Raw genomic sequence first — 14,058 nt, forward strand, 5'->3', positions numbered from 1 at the left:
TACATCTCGTGGTGATCCAAAAAGGCAAAATTCTAAGAAAGATCAACCTAAAATAAATTGAATGAACTTAACAACGCATTGGAACTTAACGCACAACATAGAGGTCTAGGCTAGAGACGTGTTCCGACATCGTAAAACCTGGTGACTGTCAATCTCGCTGATGGTTGGGTGATTCCTCCTGAGAGAGGATAAGCATCAGTACGGATTGTGCTCCCACGTACCGTCGAGTATATATTGGGAGACCCCTATAGGCATAAAACCTTTATCCATAGGAAGCCGTGTCGGCCGCCTTACTGATCACAATGCACTGAACACAACATTCGGGAAGATTGACCATCCGTACCTTAAAAAGTATTCTGCGGTTTTGCGAAAAGTTTGGCACACCCTCTACCTAGAACTCTAGAGCAATTCCTTTTGGCCTTTTTCAGACTCTATAATGGAAAAAGTCCATCCGAGCATTTTTCAATTCGGGCTTGTTAAAACATCGAAGGAGACTAGAGTCACCTTTTGCTTTTTCTCGACTCTTTAAAATTGAAAAAGCAAGTTGTGTCCAAAGCGTCTAAAATTCATTTAATTCGGAAACATATTTCCCCTTTTGTATTTTAGTTGATCGAGTAATCCGCAATCGTGGAAGAAAGTCAATTGAAACCCCGTCGTTCGCGGAGGCTTACAAGTCAACCGTCTTTGTCTCCAGAATCGAAAATAGTACGGACAAAGCGAACTCGTTTAACGGTTCGAAATCTCCTATTAAAGTTAGAACAAGTGTTCCAACAACATCCGAGATTCCGGTTACTCCAAACATTTCTGGAAACCCTGCCTCTATAGAAGAAGTTCAACAACCACAGAGGGACAGTGATACTGATCCTAGTCTGAGAGCAAACACTTGTGTTACTGAACCAGTTCCGTCTGCAACCGGTTCGGAGAGTCTTGCTCCTCAAACACCTGTCGCTGTCGATTCAACCCCTTCTTCGGCACCAGAAATATTTTACGGACCTGACGGTCTTCCCCTTCCACCTGGTTTGATTGCGATAGAAGAAATTGTAGAAGATCCCCAAGTAAGTACTCCAACACATTTTGGAGTCGGGGTCACTCTATTTCCTTCGACATCAGAAGTTAGTCTACCACCATTGGAAGTTCCTGTAGAGTCGCTAGGTAATCTTTTGGATAGACTCAAAATGTCTGAACAACCATCAACATCTAGGACTGTGTCGAATGACATAGCGACTGCCTGCCGTCACTCCGACAATGTTTGTCGGCGTACCATCTGTCCCGACTAGCTCACAACTGCTAGAAGGAGTCCATCCAGGGACTATTTCGATAGTGTGGTCCGTTCCCGTTTGTTCCTCTGGAATAATATCCGACAACTCTTATGTTGAGACTCGCCAAATTGATCCATTTGGAGGTCAATTTGGGCAATCCAGTGCCCAAGGGCAGACAATCCCTTTGAGCTCCGAATTGCCACCGTATGGGGGGCAGTATGCCCTTTCATTACCCCCTCTGGGAGGATATCCATACGGGAGTTCACAACAGTATTCAGGTTATACTGGAGTTACATCAAGTGGTTGGGTACCTATACTACCCCAACAACCAAGGGTTGTGTATTCTATGCAACAATGTGTACCTATGTCGAACATCCTGACTACACCAGCTATTGTGACAGTGTCACAAGTTCAAACGCTGCCTGCTGTATGTCAACCTCAGATTTCTCAGGTTGTAATGTAACAACCCCTTGACCTTGTGACTCAACCACAATCTCCGACTGGTGGGGCGACACAGGTCCAAACGGGTACAATTACCCCGCACCTTGGTCCAACGGTTAGTATAGCGCAACAGAACATGGCCTCACAACCATGGCTGGTGCAATATCAACAACCAAAATTCCAACAAGTATACCAAGGTACTGAGCAGCAGATCTTTGCGAATAGTGGACAGCCGTACATTCAAAACGGTCAAAATCAACCATTCTGCAATGGTCATGTCCACCAACTGTATTAGTCGTACCAGCATCAACTACATTATGCTGGTATGCAAAGGCCAACTGCTCAGGCAATTCCATCATATCCTGGTATGCTTCACCTAACCTGAATTAGCAGTTACCATTCGTGGCAACTTTAGAGTTACCTGATTTACACCGGTTAACAAACGATCCAATTGCTTACGCCCCTTGGTGGCCGGCGATCCCTCATAAACTTCCATCAGATATTCCTAAATTTAATGGAAATCCAGGTGAAGATCCATCGAATCACGTGATGACATTTCATCTATGGTGTTCGTCAAACACCCTAAACGATGATTCGATAAGGCTTCGCCTTTTTCAGAGGACGCTAACGGGTCCAGCGGCAAAATGGTATATTGAATTGCCTAGAGCTGCGTTCGACAACTTCAGTACCTTAGCCACGACTTTCTTAACCCATTTTCAATTACCAATAAGGTATGAAATGGGAACGGAAATCCTAACCGACTTCAAGCAGACAACAGCCACTCACATATCTGATCATATACATGAGTGGCAACGTTGTCGTAGGATGGTAAAAATGTACGTCCCTGATCAGCTATTAGCTGAATGGTTTATCAAGTCGTTACTTCCTGCTATAACGGAAGATGTGGCAAAGGGGGGAGTCGTAATGGAAGAACAAGTCATTGCTCGTGCACAATATCTAGACTTGGTCTATACTCAGTCTGGCACGCTCTACGATAAAATACCTGACGCCCCTAGACCGGAATTTTCAATTCCTCCTCCTCCTAAATCAAACAATGACTCTCACGCCGGCGATGGTGTGATTGGCAGACAAACGCAAAATCGACAAAGGCTACGTCCAAGAAAGCCCGTAAGATTTTAAATCAAAATTCAAAAGACGAAATTCTTGCTTCAGAAGTAAATGTTGTATCGACAGATAAGGGAAAAGAAACCAAACAATGAGGAAGCAAGAAGAAAAAAAGCAAAGGGAAGAAGAAGAAACAAGAGGAATCATCTCCTGAAAAAACTTCTTCAAACCCTCCTGGAAATAGGAAACACCCCTTTGGGTGTCAGATATGTGATGAGAATCACTGGACGAGAGAATTTCCATACAAAGCTGAGCTTAAAAGATTCTTTAAAAGTTCGCAAACCTCAGCTGTGTTAACTGATCCGTTTCCAAATCCAGGAACAAATCTGGTTGATAGTGGAAATGCTTCCCCGTCGCAAGTGCTAATGCTGTCGATTTCGAAACAGCAGAATGATGCTTTGATTTCGACAAGGAACAAATATTACAGGAATCCGCAGCTGTCGAACGACAAGGATAAAGATCAACCAAGTAGTTCGACAACAACTTCGACAGAAGTTGTACCACCCATCATTCCTGAATTAACAATAAAACCGCCAAAGGGAGTAGTACACAAGTCGACGTTTAATCCTCACGCTAGAGCAGCGCAGCATTATAACATAGTGGAATATTTGGCCCAATCGCCATCAGCTATGTCGACTCTTGAGGTGCTACAAAATTGCCCATAACAAAGGCAGGCTTTGTTATCAGCCATTGGTGGGGTTGATCCTAAGGATTCCAATCTTGTATCCTTCGACCATAAAGGATACGATCCTCAGTTACTAGCCCAACTAGCTTTCCTTATTCAAGTGAAAGCCCTCAACAAAACTGTTCATCGAACAATTATTGATGAGGGGGCATCTACATGTATTATGTCGATGAGTTGCTGGAAAAATTTAGGATCTCCAACCTTGTCGTGATATTCGACGACATTAAAAGCATTCGACGGAAGGTCATATACCCCATATGGTATCCTAAATAACTTGAAGGTTGAACTAGGGGGAAAAACAGTAGAAATAGATGTTGAAGTCATCGATGGAAATCTTGATTACAACATCCTACTAGGAAGACTGTGGATATATGCCATGGCAGCTGTTGTGTCGACCTATTTTAGAAAGATTTCATTTCCCTTTCAAGGAGGGATTACAATCGTCGATCAACAAAACTTCCTCCCTAATGGTTCTCAAGTTACAGGAAGCATTCCCATGATCCATGGAAGCCCCCATTCGCTTCAGAATATCGGAGTAGGCCTACTAAAAGATCCTATACTAATGGGAACTTTCGCTCTTCCACCTTCAATCAATCTGGCGGAAGTAGCATCGATAGGAACCTGCAATATGATATCTTCCACAAATGTTTCAGAAAACGATATTGACATGGATCATGCAATGGTTTTGCCCCCAAGCCCAATAGAAGTATTATAGCAATCAATGTTTCTAGCATGGGAGGCAAACCCGAATCAACGCTCGTCAAGCGTTTGGGTAGATAGGTCTAGAGAATATGGTACCCCTTTAGATCCTTGGTCGCGAGTGCATGGAACCGACAAAGGAATTGTACAATCAATGTTGATTGAAGGGGCACCATGGAATGATTGCCACCATCGTTCCCTTCTTCCGGATTATGAAGAAGATACTCAAGATGACCTTTATCATCCTTCAGTTTTTGAATTCCTTTCAAATACTGTAAATACAGTGGATTCCGAGTGAAACTTATCCAACATTGAAGAGACAATAGCCATAAATATCACGACTAAAACAGATGTTGTAGAGAATATTTATGTTGGCAAATGTTGTTCTCCTTCAGAACTGGAAATATATAACGCTCTTTTTCGCGAATTCAGAGATGTCTTTGCTTGGTCATACAGTGAAATGCCAGGCATCGACTCGAGTATCGTTGAACACAAAATTAAGATGTATCCAGATGTCAAACTGGTAAGACAACAGCTCAGGCAGGTGCACCCCAAGAAAGCCGCTGCCATTAAGGCAGAAGTTGAAAAACTTCTCCATGCTGGTTTCATCTACCCAGTTCCTCTAACCGATTGGGTATCGAATATTGTCCCTGTTATGAAGAAACAAGGGACAATTAGAGTGTGTGTCGATTATAGGGATGTAAATCAAGCTTGTCCGAAAGACCACTACCCTACACCCTTCATCGACCAGATAATTGATGAATGCACCGGATGCGAAATCTTTTCATTCATGGATGGATTTTCCAGGTATAATCAAATAAATATCCGCCCACAGGACCAGTCAAAGACTGCATTCATTTGTCCGTGGGGCACATTCGCATATCGAAAATTACCCTTTGGTTTAAAGAACGCAGGGGCGACGTCTCAGAGGGCAATGAATTATGCCTTCCATGACATCAAGAACATCGTTCAACCATACCTCGACGACCTTCCGACTCATTCGCGAAAGCGGACTGATCATCCGCAGCATTTAAGAGCCATATTTCTACGTTGCTGACACTACAAGATACGACTCAATCCACACAAATGTGTATTTTGCGTCAGTTCTGGTCGTTTACTTGGCTTTGTAGTCTCCAAGGATGGGATTCGTCTCGACCCGTGCAAGGTACAGGCAATCATAAATTTGCCTCCACCTTCAAATTTGCTTCAGATTCAGAAACTCCAAGGGAAAGCAAACTTTCTGAGGAGGTTCATTCCAAATTACGCCGAACTTGCTAAAGGTTATACATGTCTTTTGAAAAAGGAGGTACCCTTCGTCTGGGATCAGGTTGCACAAGCTTCCTTTGATGCTTTAAAAGATTCCTTAATGAAAGCATCATTAATGTATGCCCCCGATCATCAAAGAGATTTTAACCTGTATCTGGCTGCAGCAGATGCAACCATCGCAATGGTATTAGTTCAAGAAGTCGATGGAATTGAACACCCTATATATTATTTAAGTAAAAACTTAAATGATACAGAAAGTAAATATTCTTATGTTGAAAAACTAGCGCTTGCAGTTGTTCAAGCGATAAAAAGATTTCGACACTATGTCCTCTTTTGGAAAACTACCATTTTGTATGATTGCAACCCCATGACTTATATATTGTCGCGACAGTTGCTGGGGGGCAAATATTCAAAATGGATAGCAATCCTACAAGAGTTTGATCTGGAATTTGTAAAATCCAAATCAAAGAAAGCTATAGTTTTTGCAGAATTATTATGCGATCTCCCATCGTCGTCCAACGATGAAACATCCGAAGAATCAATCGTGGACGAGAATTTGTTTCTGATATCTACAAGCAATGAGTGGTATGGAGATATAATAATTTATCTCCAAACCCAAAAGTTTAGGCCTAACACCTCTCACTCTGAACAGAAACGTATACGATACCAAGCAAAAGACTACATGATCGTCGGTGATACACTTTACCGTCATGGTATCGATACAGTTCTGAGAAGGTGCCTCACCCATGAGGAGGCAGAAAAAGCCCTGAATGAGTGTCATTCAGGAGCTTGTGGGGGGCATCAATCTGGATATGCTACAACACAAAAAATCTTACGAGCAGGATACTTCTGGCCAACAATGTTCAAAGATTGCATAACCGCAGTCAGAAGTTGCCATGCTTGTCAAGTTTTTGATAGCAAAACCAGAAGACCACCGGCACCTCTACAGCCAATAGTTGTTGTTGGGCCATTCGCCAAATGGAGCATCGATTTCATGACATGTAACCCCACCTCGACTAGGGGGCATGAGTATATTATAGTCGCAGTTGACTATTTTACCAAATGGGCCGAGGCGATGCCTACATTAGATAACACTAGTGAAACAGCTGCCCTTTTCTTTTTCAATCATGTAGTCGCCAGATTCGGCGTACCATAGGCTATAGTCACAGATCATGGATCGCATTTTCGCAATCACATGATGCTTGAATTAGCTGCCAAGCTAGGATTGTCTCACGACAGCTCTACTCCGTATTATCCGCAAGCCAACGGACAAGTTGAAGCGATCAACAAAGTCCTGAAGCGTATGTTGCAAAGGATGATCGGAGTTCACAAAAGAAGGCGGCACCTAATCTTGTACTTAGCCTTGTGGGCTTACCGAACATCGGTAAGGAATGCAACCAGGTTCACACCCTTCCAACTGGTATATGGCCTGGAAGCAGTCTTACCAGTCTAGTGTGAAATCTCGTCTCTTAAACTCGCAATTGACCTCCTCCCCGGAACTTCAGAAGAAGAGGCCCGTTTCTTGGAATTAATCCAATTGGATGAAACCCATCGTAATGCCACTTTGGCTAACGAAGCCCATAAGAAACGAGTCAAGGTGTAGTTCGACAAAAATGTCAAATCCCGTGTCTTCTTAGAAGGTGACTTGGTCTTGCTTTACGACCAAGAATCCGATAAATTGGGAGCAGGTAAATTTAATTCTTTATGGATGGGCCCCTATATTGTTAAACGAGTGTTAGCGAAAGGAGCCTACGAGTTAATGGATTATGACGGAATTCCACTGGCGCAACCCCGTAATGGGTTGTACCTCAAGCGTTACTATGCTTAAATAGTAACCAATATGCTTTTGTTGTATTTTGTTTTCGCTAAAGTATTCGTTTTGGTTGAGTAATCCACCTTTTTACATTTATTGCAGATGTCAAACCTTTTTGAGACATGTGTTGGATATGCCGACGGAGCGAGTCGTAGTTCGCGGAACCTGTCCTCCGCAGCCTGGGCCATTTTTTATCCAAGCGGCGAGTTAGTAAGTTTCAGAGGTGTATGTATCGGTCAATCAACGAATAACATCGCTGAGTATAGCGCATTGATAGAACTTCTCTCTGATGCCATCACCCATGGTATACGCCGACTAATCGTCAGGCTAGACTCACAACTCGTAATACTACATCTCAATGGTATATATTCCGTCCGAAATCCAGCTATTTATCGCATGTTCTTAAGAGTTAAGATTTTGGAAAGACAATTTGATTCTATTCAATACCAACATATTTCCAGAAACTTAAACACATTAACCGACTCATTAGCAAACTATGTGTTAGATAGACATTTGCGACATTTATAAAAAGAAACATCATCAATGTTTTACATGTGGATCATATAACTCAACCAGAATAAAACCCGAAAATCAAAATATATATATAGCTGTTTACGGTTTACATATAATGTTCTGTAACCAAGACAAAATCGGTCACATGACCCAAAAACTCAAAATGCTAGGGGGCACCCTAGTCTAATGATGCTCGTGATAGCAAGTCACAGCCTATGCGATCATGCGTAAAAGACGAGTCCATCGTCTAGGCACACCAGTAGTATGTCGCTATAACTGCAAAGGTAGCTCGTCGATCCTCACATCGGGAATATCGAGAGTAAGGCTCTCAACCTGCTCCTGCATAGCTGTGAGAGTCTCGGCCACATCAAGGTCACGAAGGATGACCCTCCCGGCAGCCTCTCCTGCTGGGGCAGCGGCTGGCACTCTCAAACGGACTACTGGACGAACAGGACCAACATCTGCATGAACAAAAGAGTTTGATTAAAAGTCTTGATAGAATAAAGCACAAGGACATTATAAATAAGAACAGTAAACAGTGATATGGTCAAAGATTTTACCAATAGCGCCCCACTGCTCGCCATCCGGTAGTACTAAATCCGGATCACCCCGGAAATCCATGCCAGCATATGGATACTCGGCATAAGCCATCTCCTGCCGATCGAACCACCTGAAGAAGGTATCGAAAAATGAAATCTGAGACTGACCAGCATGCCTAGACATATGGTCAACCCATCTCTGCATACGTGGTTCAGTAGGAGGAGGTATGTCGAGTGCAATGTACTGCGGCTGCATCAGTGGTATTTTCTCCAAGGCAAAGGCGGTCAAAATAGAACCGAACCCAAAGTTCTTTAGCCTCCCATCCTTTATCTTGGTCAACTGACTCTTCATCACAAGAAGTACTGCATCACACCAGTTGAATATTTTCGGTTGGAGACACTCCAAGGCATGCTGCATATAGGACCTGTTGGCTACATGAAGAGATGCACTCCCGGCCATCCTACCAAAAGTGAACAGGATAGACCTGAGGGACCTATCAGCGACGTCTCGGATGATGATCTTGCCATCTTTACTCAGCTGAGATCCTTCCCTGCAATACTGGCGGACATAATCTCTCACAGAGTCACTCCCTCGGGCCGAACCTGACAAAGAAATGGGGGCACCCCGCCGCGACAAGCCAGTCAAGAAGTAAATATCTACTGCACTCAAGGGGATGGATTTGCCCCTAATCTGGAAAACTTGGTTGATAGGATCCCAAGCATCGAGCAACTACTGCAATAGGTTGATCTGCTGTCTCATGGTAGAGATGCGGAAGAACTTCAGCAAACCACAGTTCCGCAACGTGTTCACTGTAACAGGATCATGTAGGGCAATCTGTAGGAATTTACAGGGTAAGTTCCACAGAAAGAATACCAAAAGGACACCGCTCACAACCAGATCTCAAATCAATACACCAGTATTTTTGACGTGGTTAAAACCCTCAGAGTGCAAGGAGGGAAACAGTCGACGGCCTGTCCCAACGTGGGTACTACAGGCAATTTATTAATCAAAGAATGAAAATTTACATAAGCTTCTCTCATGCACGGATTACCCGAACAATGACCCTCCATGCGCTTTAAATAGAACTCATGGACCAATCGGGTGTCAAGCCACGGATCAAGTGTCGGTAATACCGAGGTGAGAGTGAACCGTCGGATCACTACATATCGTGACCGTCGGATTGTAAGTTACAAAATGTACAACGGTAAAGAAACACACTTTACCTAACTCTAACCTAACTCTATACTAGACCAAGTTGAACTTAACTATATCCTATGTGTCGGAATATCCTAACACAATCATGTCCTCTTCTTCATGTTCTCGTTCTCGCCATGTAAGGGTCATTTTTCTCCAATATCTCTGCAAAAAAAAACAAGAGAGGAGATTAAATCCTAATTTTGATGAGAAACACGGAGAAATTTCATTAAAAGCTGTGCTACATCTTTCCTTTCTGCGCCCAACGCACCTACACAAGTGTTATGGGTGCGTTGAATGTCAAGTCACCTTCATGGTGACCCACAATCAGCGCAGGTTTCGACATGCCTAGGGTGCGTTGATGGTAGAACACTCCCATCAAACCCCAGGGGCTCAGAAAAGCAGGGACTGAAGCACAGAATGCAGAAAAGAAACCATGAAATGAAAGAGCTCAGGTTTAGCTCCTACCTGGTCCAGACGGCGCCGAGAATCGTCCACAGAATCTCCCGGAATCAGCTGATGAAAATCAAGGGGGGGGAGGCACCTCCAAAGCTCCAACAAACCAAGTTCAAATGAAATGGTAAAATGAGAGGTAAAAACACTTTTTAATTGCTTTTTACGTAGTTCAAAGTAAAATATTAGCGCTTTAATCTCATTTTCAAGAAAATGTTGTCCATTTCTAACTAATCTGATGAAGCAATTGAAGATACAGTACTATCTTTGAAAAGTAAAGCTATTTATGGTAAAAATCAAAACAAGACCATGATATCGAGCAGTTTTAGCACATAGTTCATGCTCGTTAAAAAATAAACATAAGATCGAGCAAGTGTTTCAATCCGCGTTTAAGCTCATTAAAAAATGAACTATCCTCCGGTAAATAACCACCGTGAATGTAACATTATCAGCCATTAAAGCCTGGGTCGTGTTTGCACCGTCACCTCCACTTTTCCATTGGCCGATCATTCACCTCCATTTGATTGTTTACCCATTTTGAGGAATCGCTGCGAAGAGTGATTTCACTAGCCATCCTTGTGACACTCCCGTGATTGGAAAATTCCATCCCTTACCTGGAATCAGCTGCTACCCATTTTATCACTCGTTCCTCAAAAGACGAGTCTTCTTTAAGCTCTTTTCATCTGACTCGTAAAATATGAAAAGATTGCCGAGTTTTAGCCTCCCAGATCGTTAAAGCGACTGGAAGAGCTATCCCTCCTCTAGATTTTAGTCTTTTTGGACCTGAGGGATTATTGCACAAAAAGATCGAGCGCTTGTTTTGTTCGGCTCGTTAAAACTATCGAAAATTCATCCCTTCTATATTGTTTTATACTTTTTCGGACTTAAGGGATTAGATGACGAAAAAGGAATTTCGGAGTTAACTTTATGTACCTTTTCAGACTCTCTAAAAATGAAAAGGACCGAGTTATCTTTGTCGTTAGACTCGTTGAAAACATTAATAGCGACAAACTTGTCTTTAGACGAGAACGAGTTTCACTATCGCTAGGCTCGTTAAAACATAGCGATGGGTTTGCTCGAAGGGAAAATTATAGAACAAGCATATGTTATCCTCCTCAAGCTTGACAAAAATAAATAGGTACTGGTCAGCAATGACTGGAGAAAAATTGGGAAGAAACTCAAAGAACCTTTATTGGTAGAAAGTCGCTCTTGAACATGACACTTCCACTCCGTGCCTAAGTCGGGTAGGGTTGTTTCATTCACCGGTCACATCGCCATGGTCTCTCCATACCATCCACCTTTGGGGTAAATGCTACCGATCCATCACACAAGTGTCGCCGATATGTTCAAGAGAAGTCATCCAGAGAAGTCAACCGTGTCCCATCCACTACCATACATTATCCTTCATTCTTTCATGACAGCCACCCTGAACCATATATCATCAGATCGTTTTCACCTCCATCAAAATCATTTGCTCCATTCTGTGTCACTGATGTGGGATACATTAAGGCCCTCCTTTGACGGATCACTTCTTGTCGACATCAGCTCATTATCCAAGAAGTTGATCTAGGAACACCCCCTTCAGTAGTTTGAAGCTTGCATGCCTCAATGGCAAGTTTCTCACTTCCGGCGACAGGTATACATCAATGACGTTCGACCGAAAGATTTTGCATGGTGTTCGACGCCAAGTCCTCTATTCACACCACGCGAATTGTACTGCAATACCTTGAGGGTCATTATCATTATCGGTGATTCCTCTCGCGCTTGTTAACAGTTTACATCATTGACTGGTAATCAAGCGATGTCTTTCCATGTTCGACTTCAAAACATTTCTCACATGGATCGACTTGTACTTAGAGTGAAGATCGGACGAGATTGAAGACCCCGGATCTAGTTTCATCCATCCGGGCTACGATATATATTCAGGAAAAATAAAGACATTGACTTGTACAGCACTGCAGAATAGATAATCATCCTACCAAAAGGATGATGATTACATCAGAATCATCAGTCTACCATCAGACGATTGTCTGTCCTATGTACATAAAAATGAATTTATAAAGCTAAGCATGGGAATGCTCGCCTCAGCTAGGTCATGAAAACAGTATGAAAAATAATGTATTGTATTGTATCTTATTACAGGTCTCCTCCCAGCATTGAATGAACTTCGGATCCTCCTAAGAAAGCATTTCACCCGATAAACGGCCTCATACTTTAGGGGGAAACTGTTATAGACATTTTTGTGCCTTACAGCTATAAGCATGAAATGTCCATAATCTAAGGGATCCAAAGTCCCTAAAGATGTTGTTACAGCTCCTAAAGGAACAAGGTCAACCAATGACAACTTCTCCCAGAAGTTCTCCACCAAAAACCTCTCAGAAACAGTCAATTCAGGATCAATTCAAGTGCTCCACTAGCTGCCTGCATTGCAAAGCACCCCAGTACACTGTCTAGGTGCGTTGCAACGTACTTGAATGCACTACCCAGGTGCGTTGAGCGGGAAATGACAAGTGGCAGAGTCATTCAACGAGGTGGAAAGACCATGGAAGCTTCCAGAATCTTCTCCAATGACACTTGCCTCACTAAATTCGACCAAGTGATGAGTAAGAGGCTCTCAGTCTCCAAGTGGAAGCAAGAACTGACAGAGAGAAGCCACAAGTCAAAACATAAGCTGACTCATCCTCTCTGCTTACATCTATATATGGATCCCTCATCCCAGAGATCCGGGGGCTGGAATTTTGTACTTTGCAGAGAATTGCTGTTGGTTTGAGATTGAGATTAGTACATTGGGTGATTTATGCTTTTTTGGAGGAGAGGAAGGGATTCCTTTGCTGGGAGGTAGATGCTGGATCGAACTCACTTGGTTGTATCTCCTCTTGGACTTTCTTATTCTATCAATAAACAATTTGAGTTTCTCCTACATGCTGTGTATCAATGATGTTTTGTTATATTTGCATGTTTAGCTTAATCTGATCTTGAGATTTTTATGAATGTATATCTATATCTTTGTGTAGTTTCTCTATCTTGTGATCTTGCAGGAATTCGGTGAAGCTGGGCCGGTGAGGGAGCAGGGAGCTGGGAACTATTGAAGAGAGGAGCGATTGGATCAACAAACTAGCGGAAGACACAGGTTAGTTACATCCTTCTTCCTCATTTACATTTCATAAAGAAGAAATACTCAAGTAGTTTTCCTTGTTTGTTGCTAAGGCACTATCACACCTTAGAGTGGGATAGGGGCGTTCTGAATAGATACTTTTCCCAACAACAGCAGGTAGAAAAATTTCTTTTAAATCAATCACTTCGGCGTCTGCTTCAGCTATTTCATCTAAATGCATTTGCTTCAGCTCTTGCATGTTTTTCTCATAAAAAATGGTTGGGTGCAGCATTTGATTTGCTGCTTCAGCTGTTATAGTTTGCTCATTTTGGCTCATTTGCTGTTGTGGCTCATCCATGGCATCTTCATCAATGTTTAAGCTTGAGAATTCTTGCTGTAGGGTAAGAAAATTGTTGATTTGAGCATCATCCTCAAACACTTGCCAATCTTTGATATTGTTAGGGACAGTAAGCTTGTGCTTTACCTCAACAGTAAAGTGGTGATTGGGCTCAAAGGGCAGCTTGCAAGTGCTAGCAAAAGTGGCTAGACTATGAGCATGCATGTTATGGCTTCTAGAAATCTTAGCAAGCTTGGATTCAGTGAAGGAATTGAGTATTTCTGTGGCAGCAGACCTATAATCTCTTAGCTTGTTTTCATTAGTAACAATGTTACCTTTCATCTGTTGAATGATCAAATCGGAGTCACCTAGAATGGACACTTTTGCATCTCCTAGAGCTTTGAGCAGTTTAAGGCCTAAAAGGAGAGCCTCATACTCTGCCATGTTGTTGGTGCATTTGAATTTTAGTCTGTAAGCATGACCCTCTGCATGGCTGTTATGTGTATTGTGAATCCATATTCCTGCCCCTGCCCCTAGCTTATTAACAGAACCATCAAACTCTAAATACCGTGTGATTTCTTGCTTGTGGTTAGTATTAAGAGTTTCAGTCATTTTAGGATTGGGTGGACCTAGGTTTTG

Source organism: Pinus tabuliformis, chromosome 4_2 (assembly GCF_031772625.1).
Source record: "Pinus tabuliformis cultivar Carrire ecotype Pingquan chromosome 4_2, CPIR1, whole genome shotgun sequence".
Classification (NCBI taxonomy): Eukaryota; Viridiplantae; Streptophyta; class Pinopsida; order Pinales; family Pinaceae; genus Pinus; species Pinus tabuliformis.